The sequence below is a fragment of the Pongo abelii genome, chromosome 8 (assembly GCF_028885655.2).
Source record: "Pongo abelii isolate AG06213 chromosome 8, NHGRI_mPonAbe1-v2.0_pri, whole genome shotgun sequence".
Classification (NCBI taxonomy): domain Eukaryota; kingdom Metazoa; phylum Chordata; class Mammalia; order Primates; family Hominidae; genus Pongo; species Pongo abelii.
In genome coordinates, this window is record NC_071993.2 from 89,658,294 (window position 1) to 89,680,686 (window position 22,393).

Genomic DNA, 22,393 nt, shown 5'->3' on the forward strand with positions numbered 1-22,393 from the left:
ATAGCAGTAATAGGAATCTACCACCCCATTCTTCATTTTTTTTCTGCCATCAATGATTATGCTTCACTAATATGTAAGCCTCCCTTTCACTTGCTATATGTCCTTGACCATATGACCTCATCTGTACATGAAAAATTACTTATTTCATGGCATTGAGAGAAATACACAACATAACGCTTGGAAAGAGAAAGAGTACATTTTTAGTTACTAAATATGTATACATGGCTTTATTTTTATTTATATTAGTTTTATATATTAATATATAGTTTTCGTATACTAGTATATAGTATGGTTTAGTTTTAAATATTAGTATATAAAAAAGAATGTATAAATATATTTCTGTTTATTTTTTCTTTTAATATTGGTACATAATAATACATATTTATGTGGTACATATGGTATTGATACATGCATACAATGTGTAATGATCAAATTAAGGTAATTGGGGTAGCTATCATCTTACACATTTATCATTTCTTTGTGTTGAGAACATTCCAAATCTTCTAGCCATTTTTAAATATACAATAAATTATTGTTAGCTATACTCCTGCTGTGTTATTAAACACTAGAAATTGTACCTTCTATCTGTATATATTTTTGTATCCATTAACCAATCTCTCTTCATCCATCCTCTACCCTACCCTTGCCAGCCCCTGATAACCACTGTTATAGTCATTATCTCCAGAAGACCAAGTTTTTTAGCTCCCGCATTAGTGAGAACATGGGATATTTGTTTTTCTGTATTTGGCTTAGCTCAATTAACTTAATGACCGGCAGTTCTATCCACGTTGCTGCAAATGACAGAGTAGCATTCTTTTTAATGTATTAATATGCCACTTTGTATATATACTACATTTTCTTAATCTGTTCATTTGCTGATGGACATAGATTAATTTCATATCTTGGCTGTTGTGAATAGTAGTACAATTAACATGAGACTGCAGATTTTTCATGGATATTCTGATTTCTTTTTTTTGGACATATACCAAGGAATGGGATTGCTGGATCATATGCTAATTCTGTTTTTAGTTTTTTGAGAACCTTCATACTGTTCTCCATAGTGGCTGTACCAATTTACATTCCCACCAAGAGTGTAGGAGGGTCACATTTTTCTACATTCTCATCAGCTTTGGTTATTTGTTGTCTTTTTAGTTATAGCTACTTTAACTGGGGTGAGATGATATTTCATTGTGGTTTATGTTTACATTCCCCATGGCTAGTGATTTTGAACATTATTTTCATATACCTACTGGTGTATCTTCTCTTAAAAATATTTATTAAGATCTTTTGCCCATTTTAAAATTTGATTATTTGTTTTTTACCGTTGTCTTATTTGAGTTCCTTATATATTCTGATTATTAACCCCTTTGTCAGATGGATAGTTTACAAATATTTTCTCCCATTCTGTGGACTGTCTCTTCACTTTGTTGATTGCTTTCTTTGCTGTGTAGAAGATTTTTTTAGCTCAGTGTAATCCCATTTCTCTATTTCTGCTTTTGTTTCCTGTGCTTTTGAGGACTTGCCCAAAAAATCTTTGTCTAGACCAAAGTCCTGAAGTGTTTCCCCAATGTTTTCTTCTAGTTATTTTATAGTTTAAGTTTTACATTTAAGTATGCAATCCATTTTTATTTGATTTTTGTATGTAGTAAGAGGTAAGGGTCCATTTTCATTCTTCTACATGTGGCTATCTAGTTTACCCAGCACCATTCATTGAAAAGTATTTGTTTATCAGCATATGTCCTTGGCACCATTTTTGAAATGAGTTGGCTGAAAATGCATGAATTTATTTCTGGGTTCTCTATTTTGTTACATTGGCTTATGTGTATATTTCTATGACAGCATCATGCTGTTTTTTGGATACTATAGCTTTGTTCTTTTAGTTCTGGATTGCTTTGGCTATTTGTGGTCTTTTGTGGCTCCATACAAATTTTAGCTTTTTTTTTTTTTTCGATTTTGTGAAGAATGTCATTGGTATATTGATAGAGATAGTATTGAATCTGTAGATCCCTTTAGCTGGTATGAACATTTTAACTGTGTTAATTCTTCCAATCCCAAAACATGAGGTATCTTACCATGTTTTTTGTCTCCTTTTTAATTTATTTTATCAATCTTTTCCAGTTTTCTAGTAAAGATCTTGCACTTTTTTGGCTAAATTTATTCCCAGGTTTTTGTTTGCTTGTTTGTTTGTTTTTTGGTAGCTGTGTGAATTGAATTACTTTCTTGTATTTGTTTTCAGATTGTTTACTGCTGGAATATGGAAATGTTATTAATTGTTGTATGTTGATTTTGTAGCAACTTTACTGAATTCATGGATCAGTTCTAACAGTTTCTGGTGGAATCCTTAGGTTTTTTTCAATATTTATGTTCTAAATATAAGATCATATCATCTGCAAAAAGGACAATTTGACTTCTTCCTTTACAATGTGGATGTTCTTTATTCACTTTTATTGCTTCATTCCTCTGTCTAGAACTTCCAATACTATGTTGAATAAGAGTGGTGAAAGTTACCATATTTGCCTTGTTACAGACCTTAGAGGAAAGGCTTTCAGTGTTTTCCCATTCAGTATGATGTTAGCTGTGGGTTTGTAAGATGTGGCCCTTACTGTTTTGAGTTATACTTCTTTATACTTAGTTTGTTAGGTGTTTTTAATCAAGATAATAACCAAAGGAATTTTTTTTTTAAAGAAGGAAAGTTGGATTTTATGGAATGCCTTTTCAGCATCTATTGAAATGATTATATTATGTATCACATTATGTTATGATGTATCATGTTTATTGATTAGCATATGTTTAACTATACTTGTGTCTCTGGGATGAATTCACTTAATCATGGTGAAATATCTTTTTATTGTGTTGTTGAATTCAGTTTGCTAGTGTTTTTTGAGGATTTTTGCATCTGTGTTTATAAGAGATATTGGATTATAGTTATTATTCTTATTGCATCTTTGTCTGGTTTTGGTATGGTAATTCTGGCCTCCTAGAATGAGCTTTGAAGTATTCCCTCCACTTCAATTTTTTGAAATAGTTTGAGTAGAACTTTTATTAGCTATTTTTTACATGTTTGTAAAGTAAATTGTTGTTTTACCTACTTTAAAATAAATAAAACCTTTTAACCACCCTGACGACCATAAAAATACTAAATTAAAATGCATTTTAGCCACATTGTTACCTTACAGATATTATGCTAGATGTGTCTTTTGGAAACTATTTATTTCCATATCTCTGTTTACACACTTGTGCCATTATAATCTATTCTCAGTATAGCAGCCAATTTGATCCTGATCCTTTTATAAACCTAAATCAAGCTATACATTTATCTGCTCAAAATCCTCAATGACTCATTCTGAGTAAAACCCAAATTTCTCAAAATGTCCTAGGGTGCTACATGATCTGACCTTTTTAACTCTTTGGCATCATCCTAATAACAGTTTCTAACTTCTATCATGTGGCTCAAGTCAAAGAGTTCGTTATTCTCCAGAACATGTGAAGTTCACCCCCTGCTCAGACCATGGCCTAGAGTTCTCCTCTCCTATTATCCATTTGGCTGGATCTTTCAGCTCAGCTTTTCAGTGAATCTTACCCTGGCCACCCGAGTAAACATTGCAACTCAGCTCTCTGGCCTCCCCACTTCTAACATACTGCATACTTATTTGTTTTGCTTTGTGACTCTCCACATTAGGATTTAAACTCGAATAGGGCAGTATTCACATCTGCTTTTTCATTACTATATTCTTCGCAACTGGAGAGGTGCCTAGCTCACAATTTGTTCTCAATCATACTTAATAAATTAATATTTAATTATTTATTTGCCATAGATTCAGAACTTCAAACACATCAGTTTCAAAGTTTGGCTAAAATCTTAAATGTCATCAAATTTGTTCTTTTGACCTCACAAAAAATGTGATGCCCAGAGAGGTCACATAGCTGTTTTCACTAAAATTAGAATAAGAAAATGGCCCTGACTTTTTGGCAAAGTATTTGTATAATTTTGTACTTATACTAGTAGCTAACACTCTTTTCAATTTCAAACATTTGGAATTTACTAACCCATTACCTTTTCTGTAAGCAGGATTACTCGCCTATATTGTGAGCATTCACTTTTACCTTTCCGTTATACATGCTTAGCACTCTTATTTATGTAGCAAGTATTTTAATAATTGATGTATACACCATTTTGTAGTATGGTGTGTGATTCAAAGATGAATTTCAGTTTTATGGTTACAGCTTTACCACAAATACATGCTCAATCAGACACCTCTTATGTGCCACTTCAGGTTCTTTCAGTGTCACCTGTATCCAAGGCAGATAGCCACTGGTTCAGCGCCAGCACCTGGAGCAACGAGTATGAGTGACCTCTGGCCAATTTCACATGTGAAGCACTCGACAGGTCTAACATTAGCTCCTTTCTGTGCTGCTTTCATGTCTTCTGGCAGAATTCAATGCTGCCACTGAGACATGTAATGCTGTGGGACCCTTGTAGCAATCATGAGTGTGCAATCCATTTGTGCAGGAAGGTAGTGCTCCCTCTGGTAAACCTTAATTCAGAGAGAAACAGAAGCTGGCCTATGATGTTGTTCCCCCCTGGAAGGAGATTATTTCACCTTTTTGAAGATGGTCCTTCAAAACCAAGTGATTCGTTATACCTGATGCCATCAGTGACCAGCTCAGTAATGCACTGTCAGTATTGACCCTGCTTGCTTCCTGCCTCACTCTCCTTTTCCCTCACACCCAATTCTCTGGAATCATAGTCCCTAACAAAAATATGGGACATGAATTTTTGCCTAAAGTTCTTTCTCAAAAATGCTGATGTACTGTCTTTAAGAACCTTAAAACCTAGTAGAAGGTATATTCAGACATACATAACTACTATGAAGTACCGTCTAATATATCTTACTAAACTCATACAAAAACTACACACAACTGCAGAGGAAAGAGTTCTCCTTTTGCTGAGATGAAGAAGAGTTTTTGTTAGAAACACGAATTTTGTTTTGTACTAAATGATGATTGAAGTGTTTTTAGAAAGAAGATAAGTACAACAACATGTGTAATGCTGGTGATGGTCATAGCATGATCAAGAAAGGAGCACGGGGCACATTTATAAATACTGAGGGCTGGGTTTGTGGGGGGATAGGGTGGGTGAAAGAGACAGAAATATGTTGAAATCAGCTCCCAAAAGCTACTTTTTTGAAAATAATTCTAATGGATTATTGATCATTTGAAACTTGTGATTGATAAAAACAAATGGCAAACCTGATTCTGAAAGGAAGGATTGTCTACTAAAATGGGAATTACAGCATTTATCAAGAGCAAGGTGGCTGTTTTTTAGAGAAATAATGTGATGATACTGTTGTCTATGGTCACATGCTACAGAGTTAGATTCAGTCTCCAGTTTGCCGATTGACAGGATTATTGCAGCTTCTAACGGTTCAAGAGGGATAACTTTAAAATGCAGTTTGACTTAAGGAAGGAAAGTCGAGATCTTGACATTCAGAAAGTATATTTCTAAATGTGTTGTCCATTTTGGTTACAATACTCTATTGTATATTCAGTGCTTAAAACAGTTTTTTCTGAAAATGAAAACAAAAATAAGCAAACTTAACAGCCGTAAGTCAAAGAGGCACCATAATGAACGCTAATCAAAACTGACTGATTGCCACTTTCATATCTTTTAGTGGCTAACAAACCTAAATCAAGGATTGATTTTAATGAATCTGAAGTCTGATGAATGAATCACTCTACTTGGAGGTATGAGTAGATTTTCTTAATTAAATATGCTTGGAAAGAATATGGGTATTTTTTTTTAACATATAGGCTAAATTATATTGATTTTCATCTATGGTTTATGTGTTCTTTGTGGATCAGTGCATCTTTATTTTTTAAATGTTTGGCTAATAAATGTCTACTTTTTACAGTATTTAACTTTGAATTACATATTTTGTGTCCTAACTTAAATAAAATCATTTTTATTTATAATTTTTGTCTAAAGCTTTACAGTTTTGGGAGAATTTAAAATTTGTAGAAAAATATCTCAGACTATTCAATTGATGTCACTTAAACTGAACTATTTGAATATTTTAATGAAAGCAGACAAGAGTCAGAACAGCTGCTCAAATATAAAGTTTAAAAATGCTAGAAGTAGGTCCATACATCTGTTTGCTATGTTCAGTGTTATTTTAAAATTCATGTGTTCTTTCAAAATCAGAACAGGTATTTTTAAAATATATTTTCTGCATCGTACTTCTCTAAACCTACCAACTTTCCAAAGTCTCTCTCCATTAATTGAGGTTGTTGTGCATATCTAATAAACGTGCAGATAATCTGTGGGTGGCCTTAATTGATTAGGGTCAGTGTTAGTTGCTATATATTCATATTATTTCATATAATCTTCATCTCAATTATATATAATATGTGATATAACCATTTCATAGATTGTATGGTTGAATATTAGAAAGTTAAGTACAATGACTTGTTCATGGGTAACTCAAGGCTGATTAGTTAATAAGTAGCAAAACTATTTTAAAATATAAGTTTGGCTGAACCTAGTATCTGTTATGTTCATGATGCTGTGAACACCAACCTATGGAAAGAAAATATAAATTTTTTGTACATGTTTGTTTTAAAAGCAATACTTGTCAATAGATATGTGGCTATAAATAGTAGTTTTTAATTTTTTGTATCTTTTAGTGTTTCTTTTATGATGTGATTTAGTTTGCTTGGACATTCTCTTGAGATGTACCCCCCCCCCAAAAAACAAAACAGGGGACTTGAAGGCTACAAAGAGTCATTAATCATGTATCCATATGACACTGAAAATACATAGAATGTTTTTCAAGACACTCAAATAATAAAATAGTAGAAATAACCAAATTGGTCAAAAGCAAAATCCTCATAGACAAATATACTTTTGAAACTATCTTTTCTTGTAGATTTTTCTATACATAAAATATATAGATTTAACATGAGAATTTCTATAAAGGGACAGTATAATAAAGTGGTTAATATACCAGATGTTTTTTAAAAGTCAGTTGTATTATGATTTAATTTTCATATAATAAGTTAAATGTATGGTTTAATGATTTTAACTGAATTTTGTACAGTAAAATTCACACCTTAGGGTATGAAATACTATATTTGACAAACATGTAGTCTTGTAAACACCATCACAATAAAGATACTGAAATAGTTTCATTACCCCAAAGAAACTTCCATGCTGCTGCTTTGTAGCAAAATTCTCTTTCTTATAGTTTTGTCTTTTACTGAATGTCATATAAATTAAATCATGTAGTGCATGGCCCTTTGAATCTGACTTTTTTCAGTTAGGATATCCATTTGATATTCATCCACATGGATTGTGGGTATCAATAGTTGGTTCATTCTTTTTTACCACTCAATAGTACTCCATTGTATGGATTACCAGAGCTCATTTTTCTGTTTATTAGCCGAAAGGCATTTTGATCGCTTACCATTTGTCACCATTATGAATAAGGTCAATATAGTCATTTGCATAGATTTCTGAGTGAATATAAGTTTTAATTTATTTTGGGTAAATACCTAGGTGTGGGGATGCAAGGTCATTTGGTAGTTAAATGATCACTTTATAAAAAACTGGCAGACTATTTTCCAAAGTTGTTGTTTTATCTTGCATTCTCACCAGCAATGCATGAGTGTGTCAATTGCTCTACTTCCTCACTGGTATTTAGTGTACAAGGTTTTGTTTTGTTTGTAATCGTAGCCTTTAAAAAAGTATTATAATGTGGTTTCAATTTGCATGCCCCTAATGACTGTTGTTGAACATCTCATTTGCTTAGTTGCAATCCATATTTCTTCTTTGGTAAAGTGGCTGTACTGAACTTTGCCCACATATTTTCCTTATTATCATGTCATAATTGCTCTTTCTCTGTGTTGAATGCATACACTTTGTCAGATAGGGGATTGGCAAATATATATTTTTTCTAACCTGTGACTAGTCTTTTCACTTTTTGAATATGTTTTTTGGCAGAGCATTTTTTTAAATGTGTTGAAGTCCAATTAATAATATTTTTCTCTTGATATTCTCTCTATAAAATGGCTGCTTAAACTTATGTTCCAAATTTTCTTTGTTTTTTTCCTTGTAAAGTTTTAACATCTTTCATTCTATATTACATCTAGATCCTTTACTGTTAATTTTGATAAAAAATGTGAAATACAGGTCAAGGTCCATTTTTATTTTTACATTTGGAGGTCTAATTTTTCTGGCATTATTTACTTAAAATTAATTTTTTTATTATTGTCTTTAAAGCAACTTTGTCAGAAAATAAACATTTGTGTGGTTCTGTTTACATTCTGTTTATTTTATTCCTTTCATATGTGTATCTACCCTTTTGCCGATAAAACACTGTCCTGATTACTATAAAAAAGTTTGAAAATCAGGTAGTAGGAGATTCTGAAATAAATTATTTTTCAAAATGTTTTGGATATTATAATTATTTTCCCTTTCTATGTAAACTTATAATCAGTTTTTTGGTATCTAAAAATATCCCGCTAAGAATTCAACTGGAAACGTGTAGAATCAATTTGGGAATAATTTATGTCATTAATAAGTCGTCAAATCCATGAACACAGAATATATATACCCATCACTTAGGCCTTCTTTCATTTCTTTTGTGTTTTGTATTTTTCTGGATATAGATCATGCACATACTTTGTTGGAATTTAACCTAAATATCTAATTGTTTTATGATATTGTACATGGTATGGTTACAGTTTTTGACTTAAAGATGTTCACTGTTAGTATTTAGAGATGCAGTTGATTTTTGTATCCTGTGACTTACTAAATTCTTTTATTATTCTTGAAAGTTTATTTTCTTTTCACTTTTGAGATTTCAAGTATTTTCTACATAGATAATCATGTTCTCTTTTTAATAGAGAGAACTTTCTTTCCAATCTGGAGGGTTTTATTGATTTTCTTTGTCTTATTTTACTGTCTAGGTTCCAATAAAATGTTCAATAGTAGTGATGAGAAAAGATATACTTGCTTTGTCAGTCTTTCGCCATTATAATGTTAGCTGTAGGTTTTTGTAGACAAACTCTATCAGGTTAAGGAAGTACTTATAGTTTGCTGAAAGTGTTTATCATAAATAAATCTTTAATTTTATCGAGTGGTTTTCTTCTGACTCTATTGATTTTTCTTCTTATTCTGAGAATATTAATAATTATGTAGATTCAATTTCTGATGTTGAAACAGACTCTCCTTACTGGAATCTACTCCACCTGGCTATGATGTAGTATGTTTTGTATATGTACTATATTCGACTTGTTAATAACTTGTTAAGAAATTCTGCATCTATGTTCATGAGAGAAAGTAGTTCGTTGTTTTACTTTATCATATTTTTGTCTGACTTTAGTATCAGGACAATGCTGCCCTTATAAAATCAGGTAAAAGTTGTTACTTCCTCTTCTATTTTATGGAAGAGATTGTTCAGAATTGTTAAAATTCCTTCTTAAGCATTTAGTGGAATTCCCCAGTGAGTCCATCCAGACAAAATTTTTCTTTGTTGGAAGAATTTTTCAGTCTAAATATAATTGCTTGACTAAATATATGACATGTCTTAGGTTATCCATTATTTTCTTGAGTGAGGCTTGTGTCTTTCAAGGAAATTGGTCTATTTTATATTTATTGGGAATTTGCAAATGTAGAGTTGTTTTAGCATTTCCTTATTATATTTTTGTTATTTTAAAGTTCTATAGTGATGGCCTGTCTTTCATAACGATATAGGTAGTTTGGATGTTTTTTTCATTCTCTGTGTCTGTCTTGCTCTGTCTCTGGCTCTTTCTCTCTAGAGGTTAATAATTTTTATTAATGTAATATGCCCTGATCACTTAGCTGGAAGTCTACTAATATGAATTTGAATTTAAATTTGTCTGCTTATCATTCCATGTTCTCTGTATTCCACTGTGCTGCTTTGATTACCTGTTTTCCCAGCATTGTTGGTATATTTATTTTTATTTTTAACATTTTTTTCCAATTTTTGTATTGATTCATAATGTACATATTTTCAGGTTACATGTGATAATGTCATGCATGTATATAATTTGTAAATATCAAATCAGTGTAATTGAGATATCCATTAGATTAAATATTTATTGTTTATGCTAGAAACTTTCAAATTATTCTTAGTATTTTGAAATATACTATCAATTATTGCAAACTATAGTCACCCTATTGATCTATCAAACACTAGATATTATTTCTTCTCTCAAACTGTATATTTGTGCCTGTTATTCAAACTCTCTTCACCCTCCCTTCCCATCTACCTTTCCTGGCCATTGGTACCCAATAATCGAGTTTCTATCTTCATGATAGTCAGTTGTTCACTTCCCACATATGAGTGAAAACATGCAATTTGTCTTTCTGTGCCTGGCTAATTTCACTTATAATGACCTCCTTTTCCATCATGTTGCTGCAAATGACAGGATACCATTTCATTCTCTTGCATGACTTAACAATATTCAACTATATATATATGTGTGTGTGTATATATATATATATCTATCACATTTTCAATATTCATTGATGGGCACTTTGGTTGATTCCGTAATTTGGGTATAGCGAATAGTGCTGCAATAAACATGAGAGTGAAGATATCTCTTCAATATATTGCCTTTTTGTGAATATATACCTAATAGTGGAAATGCTGGATCATATAGTAGTTTTATTTTTAATTTTTTTGAGAAACTCCCATACTTTTTTTCATAGTGGTTGCACTAATTTGCATTCCTACCAACAGTGTACAAAGTTCTCCTTTCTTCAGGTCTTTGCCAGCATCTGTTATTCCTTGTCTTTTTGATAAAATCAATTTCAGCTATGGTAAGATAATCGCTCATTGCACTTTTGAGTTGTATTTCACTGAAGACTAGTGATGTTGAACAATTTTTCATATAACTGTGGGCCATTTATTTGTATGTCTCTTTAGAAAAATGTCTTTTCAGATCTTTTACCCATTTTTAATTTCATCTATTTTTGCCATTGAGTTGCTTGAGCTCCTTATATATTCTGGTTATTAATCTCTTGTCAGATGGATAGTTTGCAAATATTTTCTTCCATTCTCTGGCTGTCTGTTTACTTTCTAGATTATTTTCTTTTCTGTGCAGCAGGTTTTTAGCCTAATGTGATTTCATATGTCTATATTTTGCTTTGGTTGCGTGTGCTTTTGAAATATTACACACACACAAAAAAACTCTTTACATAGACCAGTGTCGTGAAGTATTTCTTCAATATTTTCTTCTAATAGTTTCATAGTTTCAGGTTTAAATTTAAGTATTTATTTTTATTTGATTTTTGTATATGGTGAGAAGAAGGAGTCCATTTTCATTCTTTTACATATGATTATCCAGTTTTCTCAGCATCATTTATTGAAGAAAATGTCATTTCCCCATTTCATGTTCTTGGTGCCTTTTTCAAAAAATAGTTGGCTGTGAATGCATGGATTTATATCTGGGTTCTACTTTGATTACTTTCTTATTATTTGTTCTTTCCAACTTTTATTTTAAGTTTGGGGTGCATGTGCATGTTTTCTACATAGGTAAATTGCATGCCATTGGGGCTTGGTGTACAGATTATTTCATCACTTAGGTAATGAGCGTAGTAATCAATAGGTAGCTTTTTGATCCTGAAGTCCCACCCTCCACCCTCAAGTAGGCCCTTGTGTCTATTATTCCTTTGTCTGTATCCATGTGTACTCAATGTTTAGCTCCCATGTATAGGTGAGAATATATGGCATTTGGTTTTCTGTTTCTGCATTAATGTGTTGAAGATAATAGCCTCCAGTTCCATCCATGTTGCTGAAAAGTACATGATTTCATTCTTATTTAAGGCTGTGTAGTATTCCATGGTATATGTGTATGACATTTTCTTTATCCATTCCACTACTGATGAGCATTTAGGTTGATTCCATGTCTTTGTTACTATAAGTAGTGCTGCAGTGAACATACGCATACATGTGTCTTCATGGTAGAATGATTTATATTCCTTTGGATATATACCCAGGAATAAGATTGCTGGGTTGAATGGTTGTTCTATTTTAAGTTATTCGACAAATCTCCAAACTAATTTCCACAGTGGCTGAACTAATTTACACTCCTACCAGCAGTGTATAAGCATTCCCTTTTCTCTGCAACCTTGCCAGGATCTTTGTTTTTGACTTTTTAATAATAGTCATTCTGAGCATTGTAAGATAATATCTCATTGTGGTTTTGATATGCATTTCTCTTATTATTGATGATGAGAGTGCTCTTATAGGTTGTTTACTGCATATATGTCTTCTTTTGAGAAATGTCTGTTCATTTCTTTTGCTTATTTTCTAATGGGGTTGTTTGTTTTATGGTTGTTCAATTGTTTGAATTCCTTATAGATTCTGGATATTAGACCATTGTCAGAAGTCTAGTTTACAAATATTTTATCCCATTTTGTAGGTTGTCTATTTACACTGTTGATAGTTTCTTTTGCTGTGCAGAAGCCATTTGGTATAATTAGGTCCCACTTGTCAATTTTTGTTTTTGCTGCAATTGCTTTTGTAGTCTTAGTCATAAAATCCTTGTCAGGGACAATGTCTAGTATTTTCTAGATTTTCTTCAAGAATTTTCATCGTTTTAAGTTTTTCATTTAAGTCTTAAATCCATTTTTATATGTGGTGAAAGGAAAGGATCCAGTTTCAGTCTTCCGCATATGGCTAGCCAGTTGTTGCAGCTTCATTTATTGAATAGGGAGTTCTTTCCCATTGGTTGTTTTAGTTGACTTTGTCCCACATTAGATGGTTGCAAATGTGTAGCTTTATTTCTGGGTTCTTGAACCTGTTCCATTGATTTATGTGTTTCTTTTTGTAGCAGTATCATGCTGTTCTGGTTATTATTGCCTTGTTGTATAGTTTAAAGTCAGGTAGTGTGATGCTTTCAACTTTGTTGTTTTCGTTTAGGATTGCTTTAGCTATTCAGGCTGTTTTTGGTTTCATATACATTTTGAATAGTTTTTTGTAATTATGTGAAAAATGACATTGGTAGTTTGAATGGAATAGCATTGAATTTGTAGTAGCTTTGGACAGTATGCCCCTTTTTACTATATTGATTCTTGTTATCCATGAGCATGGTGTGTATTTCCATTTGTTTGTTTCATTTCTGATTTCTTTCAGCAGTGTTTTATAATTCTAATTGTAAATATTTTCACCTCCCTAGTTAGCTGTTTTTCTAGATATTTTATTTATTTGCAGCTATTATGAATGAAATTGTGCTCTTGATTGGCTCTCACCTTGGACACTATTGATATATAGAAATGCTACAATTTTTGTGCATTAATTTTGTATCCTGAAACTTTGCCGACGTTATCAATTCTAGGAATGTTTGGGCAGGGACTATGGGGTTTTCTAGGCATAGAATCCCATTGTCTGCAGAGATAGTTTGAATACCTCTCTATTTGGATGCATTTTATTTCTTCCTCTTGCATTATGGCTCCGGTTAGGACTTCCAATATCATGTTGAACAGGATTGGTGAAACTGGGCATCCTTGTCTTGTTCCAGCCCTCAAGAAGAATTCTTCCAGCATGTGCCGATTCAGTGTGATGTTCTCTGTGGGTCGGTCAGTAGATGGCTATTATATTTTGAGGTATATTCAAAATGATGTATTTTTTGTTCAGGATGTGTACCATAAAGGGATACTGAATCTTATCAAAAGCCTTTTCTATGTCTATTGAGATAATCACGTGGTTTAGTTTGTAGTTCTGTTATATGATGGATCGCTGCATCATTTTACTGTTTTGCAAATGTGGAACTAACCTTGAATCCCAGGAATAAAGCCTTCATGATTTTGGTTGATTAACTTTTTGATATGCCACTGGATTCAGTTTGCTAGTATTTTGTTGAGGATTTCTGCGTCTACGTTCACCACAGTAATTAGCCTGAAGTTCTCTTTTACCTTCATGTTTCTGCCAGGTTTTGGTATCAGAATAATGCTGACCTCATAGAGTAAGTTAGGGAGAAGTCCCTCCTCAGTTTTTTGGAATAGTTTCAGTAGGATTGGTATCAGATTTTGTTAAGCCGTTTTGTAGAATTCAGCTGTAAATATATCTGGTATAGGGCTTATTCTGGTTGGTTTTTGTTACTGCTGATTCAATTTTGTAACTCATTAATGCTGTATTCAGCGTTGCAATTTCTTTCTGGTTCAATCTTAGGAGGTTGCGTGATTCCAGGAACTTATTTATTTCTTCTAGGTTTTCTAGTTTATGTGAATAGAAATGTGCACCAGATTCTCTGAGGGTTTGTTTTATTTCTTTGAAGTCAGTGGTAATATCCCCTTTGTCATGTCTCATTGTATTTAGTTGGATCTTCTGTCATGTTTTCTAGTCTAGCTATCGGTCTATTGATCTTATTGTTTCAAAGAACCAACTTATATTTTTGTTGGTCTTCAGTATGGTTTTATGCATCTCAGTTTTGTTCAGTTCAGGTCTGATTTTGGTTATTTCTTGTATTTTGTTAGCTATGGGGTTGGTTTGCTCTTGTTATTCTAGTTCCTGTCAGTGTTGTGTTAGGTTGTTAGTGTGAAATCTGTCTAACTTTTTGATGTGGGCAGTTAGTGCTAGAAACTTTCCTCTTAACACTGCTTTAGCTGTGTCCCAGAGTCTGGTATGTTGTATCTTTGTTTCATTAGTTTCAAAGAATTTCTTATTTTCTGCTTTAATTTCATTGTTTACCCCAAAGTGATTCAAGAACAGATTGTTTCATTTCTATGTAATGTTATAGTTTTGAGAGATCTCCTGTGTATTGATTTCTATTTTTATTGTGCTGTTTTCTCAATGTGGTTGATATGATTTTGTGTGTGTTCCTTTTTTTTAATTTGTTGAGAATTGCTTTATGGAAAAGCATCTGGTAAATTTTAGTGTATGTGCCATACAGGTACAGGTAAGAAGAATGTATATTCTGTACGTGCAGTTAAGAAGAATGTATATTCTGCTGTTTTTTGTTGGCGAAATCTATAGATATCTGTTAGGCTCATCTAGTCAAGTGTTTGAGTATAGTTCTCAAATGTCTTTCCTGAGTTTACATGTCAACTGCTCTAGCAATATTGGAGATATTTCCATGGTTAATATCCTCAAAAATATTTTCCAAGTTTCTTGCAATCTCTCTCTGTCTTTCAGAGATGCAAATTAATTTCAGGTTTGGTCTCTTTACATAATCCCATATTTCTCAGAGATTTTGTTTATTTTGTTTACTCTGTTTTTTTTTTTTTTTTTTTTTTTAATCCGAATGAGTTGACTTGACAAACCAGTGTTAGAGCTCTGAGATTCTTTCTTCAGCTTGGCCTATTCTGCTGTGTAGTGCTTTTGATTGTTTTTCAAAATTTTTTAGTCAACTTTTTAGCTTCATCAGATCAGTTTGTTCCTTTTATAAATGAATATTTTGTCTTTCAGCTCTTACGTCATTTTGCTAGATTCCTTAGATTACTTGGATTGCATTTATACTTTCTTGTGAATCTCGATGATCTTCATTGAAAACCAAATTCTGAATTCTATATCTGTCATTATTTGACCTGTGCCCTCTCATCATTCTCTTTCTCTAGCATTCTTTTGTCCTGTTTTATACCACTTTATGTTATAGCTATTCACTGTCAATTCAAATACACACACATACACACAGAATCCTGATGGGTAGAAATGTGCTAAAGATGAAACTGATTTTGAGGTATGACTAGAGAATCAACTTTATTATTTTACAAATATTTTAAATTCTTATTTCTTTTTTCAAAATAATTTCTCTATAATAATAATTATTTTCTTAGGAAACTAAATTTAAACTAAATTTTTTCTGTGGAATTTGCTTCTTCATTAAGTATATTTGAGATCACACTTCAATTTTCTAACTGTTAGTAAAACTATGGTCAATATATTTTTAGAAAGGGTTATAAAAGGCATGTAGTATTGCTGCTCACTCACAATTCCACAAAAAGGGGAGGGAGTAGTTAAATAAAGATAAAATTTAAAGCTCTTATTCTATATTCTGATCTTGGGCAAGCCCTTGTTAGAGAGGCAGAACTATGCCCTGAGGTTTGAATGCATATACTTGTAACAGCTGCCTACATTAACTTAGACAGGTATTTGCTTAGATCTTTATTCATTTACATGATAACCTGTGACAATCAAGTTAGTGCATATCAGCAGTATTTTTTACCACAACTGAATTCCGACTTGAATTTATTCAGCAGAAAACAGTTTCCCAAGAATTCTAGTTCCAACTTTTTGTGATAATATTTACTGCAAATTATTACTAGGCTCAGCCACTCACATGGATGGTATTATTCCCGTTTTATCAGTTTTAGCTTGAATGTGCTCATTTTGATCTTTAAAAAACTGTAAAAATAAAATTTTCAAGCTCCTAAATGAGTTATTTAGAGTGAAATACAAATAGTAGACTATTTCTTTAAGAATAATGAGGTTGCAGTGTTTTATTAATTACATTCCTTTAAGCAGAGAAATGAGCTTCCAATTTTATATATGTATATAATTATATATAAAATTTTATAGATATACTTATATATATATAAACATAAACAATTGTAGAGATGAGGTCTTACTGTGTTGCACAGACTGGTCTCAGACTTCCACCTTGGCCTCCCAAATTTCTGGGATTACTAGCATGAGGAATCATGCCTGATCTAAGCTGCTAATTTGTAATTTTGAATCAAACTTCAGTTCATTACTAAATTTCACTCATTACTGTATAATTTAAATATTCATTCATTTACTAAGAAAATGGACATTTTCTTCAATTATTTTAAGGTTTTTAGTGTCTGTGACTATAATGTAAATATTTTTACAAATTAGTAATAATAATATATAGAAAATTTCACAAGAAATGGTAAAAGTATTGGAATCCATTATTGGTGTAATTTATTTTTCAGAATGGCTCATGAACCCACAGTGTTGGAATATTCTACAACTCAATGTGATGTCTTATTCTGGCATACAAATTCATAGAATCCATTTCTGTGTTTCGGACTAATGGGAACATGCTTTTAAAATATATGTATATATAATATATATGTGATGTATACATTAGCTGTGTTTTTAAATATATGTATGTATGTGTGCATAGGTGTGCATGTGTGTATCTGTCTCTCTATATCTATATCTATATATATGTACTATTTGGCTACTGGGTAGAGTAGAAGCCCAATCCCCACCACTATGCAATATAATAATGTAACAAATATGTACATGTACCACCTGAATGTAAAATTATATATGTATACTAACACACATATATAAGAAACCTATATGTATATAGCTTTCTTGTTTACCTTTAGTCTTGCTTTTCTGTTGATTCATTTATTCCAGAAACCATTTTAAAAGGAAATATATATTTTGTCACAATTTTTATGTACTCTAAATATACTTTTATATATTCTGGTGCACCATACAAAATTTACATATAACTTTTCAATGAAGATATACTACTCTCTACAGCTAACATTAATTTCTTTTTTTAATTTTAATTTTATTTTAGATTTGGGGTATATATGCATATTTGTTACTTAATTATATTGTATATTGGTTAGGGACTGGGCTTCTACTGTATCCATTAGCCAAATCGTGAGCTTTGTAACCAATAGGTAATTTTTCAACCCTCAAAATTTTCTACCCTCTCTCATTTTTGAGTCTCTGAGGTCTGTTATTTCCATCTTTACATCCATATGTACCTCTTGTTTAGTTTCCACTTATGAATGAGAACATGGAATATTTTATTTTCTGAGTTACTTCACTTAGGATAATGACCTCTAGTTCCGTCCAAGTTGCTGTAAAGGACATAATTGTATTCTTTTTAATGGCTGCACAGTTTGTCATGATGTGTACACCACATTTTCCTTATTCAGTCAACTGCTGTTGGACACTTAGGTTGATTCCATTACTTTCCTATTATGAGTAGTATTGTGTTGAACATACAAATGCAGATGCCTTTTTCCTACAGTGATTTCTTTACCTTTGTGTATATACTCAGGGATGAGATTGCTGGGTTGAATGGTAGTTCTACTTTTACTTCTTTGAGAAATCTACATACTGTTTTTAATAGAAGATGAACTGATTAACATTCTCACCGATAGTGTATAAGCAATTGCCGTTTCTTGACATCCACACAACATCTCTTATTTTTTGACTTTTAATATTAACCATTCTGACTGGGTAAGATTATATCTCATTGTGATTTTAACTTGCATTTCTCTGATGATTACTGATGTTTAGCAATTTTTTATGTATTTGTTGGCTGTATGTATTTCTTCTTTTAAGAAATGTCCATGTTGTTGCCCACACTTCAGTGGAATTGTTTATTTTTTTTCTTGTTGAGTTGTTCGAGTTTCTTGTAGATTCTGGATAATAGTCTTCTGTCACAGGCATGATTTGAAAATATTTTCTCCCATTCTTTAGGTTATCTGTTTAATCTGTTAATTATTTATTTTGTTGTGCAAAAGCTGTTTAGTTTAATGAAGTCCCATTTGTCTATTTTGTTTTTGTTGCATTTACTTTCAGGGTCATCATTATAAATTCTTTGCTGAGGCAAATGTCCAGAAGAGTTTTTCTAGGTTTTCTTTTAGGATTTTATAGTTTCTGGTCTTATGTTTAAATCTTTAATCCACTTTGACTTGATTTTTGTATACAGTGAGAGATATGGTTCCAGTTTCATTATTCTGCACGTGGCTAGCCAATTTTCCCAGCATCATTTATTGAATAGAGTATCTTTCCTCACTATTTACTTTTGTTAACGTTTTGAAGATCTATTGATTGTAAGTGTGTGCTTTAATTCTGAGTTATCTTTTCTGTTCCATTGATCTATGTCTCCATTTTTGTACTAGCATGCTATCTTAATTACTATAGACTTATAGTATTATATAATTTGAAATCACACAATGTGATCCTCTAGATTCGTCCTTTTTGCTTAGGATTTCTTTGGCTACTTGGGCTCTATTTTGCTTCCATCTAAACATTAAGATTATTTTTTCTAATTATGTAAGAAATAACATTGCTAAATTGATAGGTATTGCATTGAATCTATAGATTGATTTGTGCACTGTGTTTACTTTAATGATGTTGATTCTTCCAATCCGTGAGCATAAGATGGTTTTCCATTTGTTTTTGTCATGTATAATTTCTTTCATCAGTGTTTGTCATTCTTCTTGTACAGATATTTAACCATTTTGCTTAATTGTATCTCTAGGTATTTTATTTTATTTTATTTTTTGCAGCTATTTTAAATGAGATTGATTCTTGATTTGGTTCTCAGCTTGAATGTTATTGGTGTATAGAAATGCTACTGATTTTTGTACACAGATTTTGTGTCTTCAAATTTTACTGAGGTCATTTATCAAGTGGAGAGGTCTTCTGGGGGAGTCGTTAGGGTTTTCTGATACGCAATTATGCCATCATTTAACAGAGATAATTTGACAATCTTTTTTTTTTTTTTTTTTTGTCCCAATTGGGATGCCTTTTCTTTATTTTGCCTGAAGAAAGATCAGGCAAAGATCATAGCAGAACTATATAAGATCAAGACCAAATAAACAACACAAAGGATCAACTAAACAAGCAATTAGTTATTTGAGTGGATAAACAAAATTGACTGCTAGCTAAATTAACTAAGAGATAAGAGAAATTCCCAGAAGAATAATGATAAATGGTAAAAATGACATACAAGTGACTTCCACTACTATGTTGAATAAGAATGATAAGAGTTGACATCCTGTCTTGTTCCAGTTCTTATGGAGATTGTTTTCAACTTTCCCTTATTCAGCATAATGTTGGTTGTTGACTTGTCATACATGGCTCTTATTATTTTGAGGTATGTTTCTCGATGTTTAATTTGTTGAGGGTTTTCATCATAAAGGGGTGTTGATTTTATCAGATGAATTTTCTGCATCTATTGAGATAATCATATGGTTTTTCTATTTTAGTTCTCTTTATGTGGTAAACCACATTTATTGATTACCATATGTTGAACCATCCTTACTTCATCTGGATAAAACCCACCGGATCATGGTGTATTGTATATTTGATGTGCTGCTGGATTCGGTTTGCTAGTATTTTGTTGAAGATTGTTGCATTAGGCATGTCAAGGATATTGGCCAGTAGTTTTCTTTTACATTGTTGCCTCGCTCGATTTTGTTATGAAGATGATACCACTTTTGTTAAAAGAGAGAAGGAGGAGTCTTTCCTCCTTGATGGCTTGAAATAGTGTCAGTAAAATGAGTATTGGCTCTTCTTTGTATATCTCATAAAATTTGGCTTTGAATCTTTCTGGTCTTGGACTTTTTTTGGTTGGTAGATGTTTGCTGATGATTCAACTTTATTAATCATTATGGGTCTATTTCGGATTTCTGTTTTATCCTACTTCAATCTTGGGAAGTTTTCTGTTTTTCTAGAAAAGTATTTTCTCTAAGCTTTCTAGATTATGCACATAAAGGTGTTCATAGTAATCTCTTATAATCTTTTGTATTTCTGTGTTATCAGTTTTAATGTCAGTTTTACCACTTCTCATTGTACTTCTTTGGATCTCTTTCTTTACTTGGTTAATTTAACTAGCAGTCTGTCAATTTTGTTTATCCTTTCAAAGAACTAGCTGTTAATTGGTCCTTTTTGTTATTTATTTTGTCTTGATCTCATTTCGTTTTGCTATAATCTTTGTTATTTTTTTTCTTCTGCTAGATTTGGGTCTGGTTTGTCCTTTTTCTAGTTGCTTGAGTTGCAAAATTTGGTTGTTACTTTGAGATCATTCTTTCTGATGTAGACATTTAACACTATAAACTTTGCCTTTAGTACTTTTCTTTGTTGTATCCCAGAGCTTTTGAAATATTGTGTCTGTGTTTTCAATTGTTTCAAAAACTTTCTTGATTTCTGCCTTAATTTTGTTGCTTACACAAATGTTATTCAGAAGCAAGTTGTTTAGTCCATTTACTTGTGTAGTTTTGAGAATTAATCTTGATATTAATTTCTAATTTTATTCCACTGTGATCCAAGAAGATACTTGATATGATTTATTATTAAAAATTATGGAGACTTGCTGGATGGCTAAGCATATGGTCGGTTTAGGAGAATGTTCTATCCAAAGACAAAATAATGTATTCTCTGTGGTTTAGGATGAAATGTAATGTAAATACCCACTATGTCTACTTGGTCTATAGTCCAGTTTAAGTTAAGTTTCTTTGCTGATTTTCTGCTTCAGTGATCAGTCTAGTGGTGTCAATAGGGTGTTGAAGTCCTCCACTATTATTGTATAACTGTCTATCTCTATTCATAGGACCAGTGGTATTTGTTTTGTGAATCTGAGTGTTCTGGTGTTGGATGCACATATATTTAGGATAGTTAAACCTTGTTGCATTGAAACTTTGTTGTGAAGAAAGTTGTATTGAAATTTTCTTGTAAGGTGATCTGGTAGTAATGAATTCCCTTCATTTGTCTTGGAAAGACTATTTCATCTTCATTTGTGAATCTTCATTTGGCAGGATATAAAATTGTTAGCTGGCTTTTTTTTTTTTTGGAAGAGACTAAAAATAGTCTTCCAATCCCTTTTGGCTTGTAGGTTTTCTGCTGAAAAGTCTTGTTAGTTTGATGCGATTTTCTTTATAGGTGATTAGATGCTTCTCTCTTGCTGATTTTAGGATTTTTTTTTTCCACTTTGACTTTGAAAATCCTGATGACTATATGCCTTAGTGAGGCTTTTCCAATTTATCTACTAGGAATTCACTGAGCCTTTTGTATCTAGATGTCCAAATTTCTCCCAAGACAATCCAAGGGCTGCAATAAACATGCATGTGCATGTATCTTTATAGTGGAACGATTTATATTCCTTTGGGTGTATACCCAGTAATGGGATTACTTGGTCAAATGGCATTTCTGGTTCTAGATCCTTGAATAATCACCATACTGTCTTCCACAATGGTTGAACTAATTTACATTCCCACCAAGAGTGTAAAAGCTTTCCTATTTCTCCACAGCCTCACCAGCATCTATTGTTTCTTGAATTGTTAATAATCATCACTCTGACTGGTGTGAGATGTTATCTCATTGTGGTTTTGATTTACACTATTTACGATATCAAAGACATGGAACCAACCCAAATACACATCAATAGTAGACTGGGTAAAGAAAATATGGTACATACACACCATGGAATACTATGCAGCCATAAAAAGGAATGAGATCATGTCATTTAGAGGAACATGGATGATGCTGGAAGCCATCATCCTCAGCAAACTAACACAGGAACAAAAAACCAAACACTGGATATTCTCATTCATAAGTGGGAATTGAACAATGAGAACACATGGACACACAAAGGGGAAAAAAACACACCGGGGCCAGTCAGGGGGTGGTGGCTGAGGTGAGGG

General features: G+C 32.2%; 1 protein-coding gene across 16 annotated transcripts in view; it reads left to right on the top strand.

Annotated features, from left to right (window-relative positions):
- Positions 1-22,393, top strand: part of PCDH15 (protocadherin related 15) — a 1,013,670-nt gene that overhangs the window by 60,875 nt on the left and 930,402 nt on the right. For 3 of the 16 annotated variants that reach the window (XM_063727642.1, XM_063727641.1, XM_054522570.2), the window contains one exon: positions 5,673-5,745. The exons of the other annotated variants lie outside the window; for them this stretch is intronic. The gene's annotated coding sequence lies outside the window, so the exon portion shown is untranslated. The remainder of the gene's footprint in view (positions 1-5,672; positions 5,746-22,393) is intronic. 16 annotated transcript variants of the gene reach the window in all.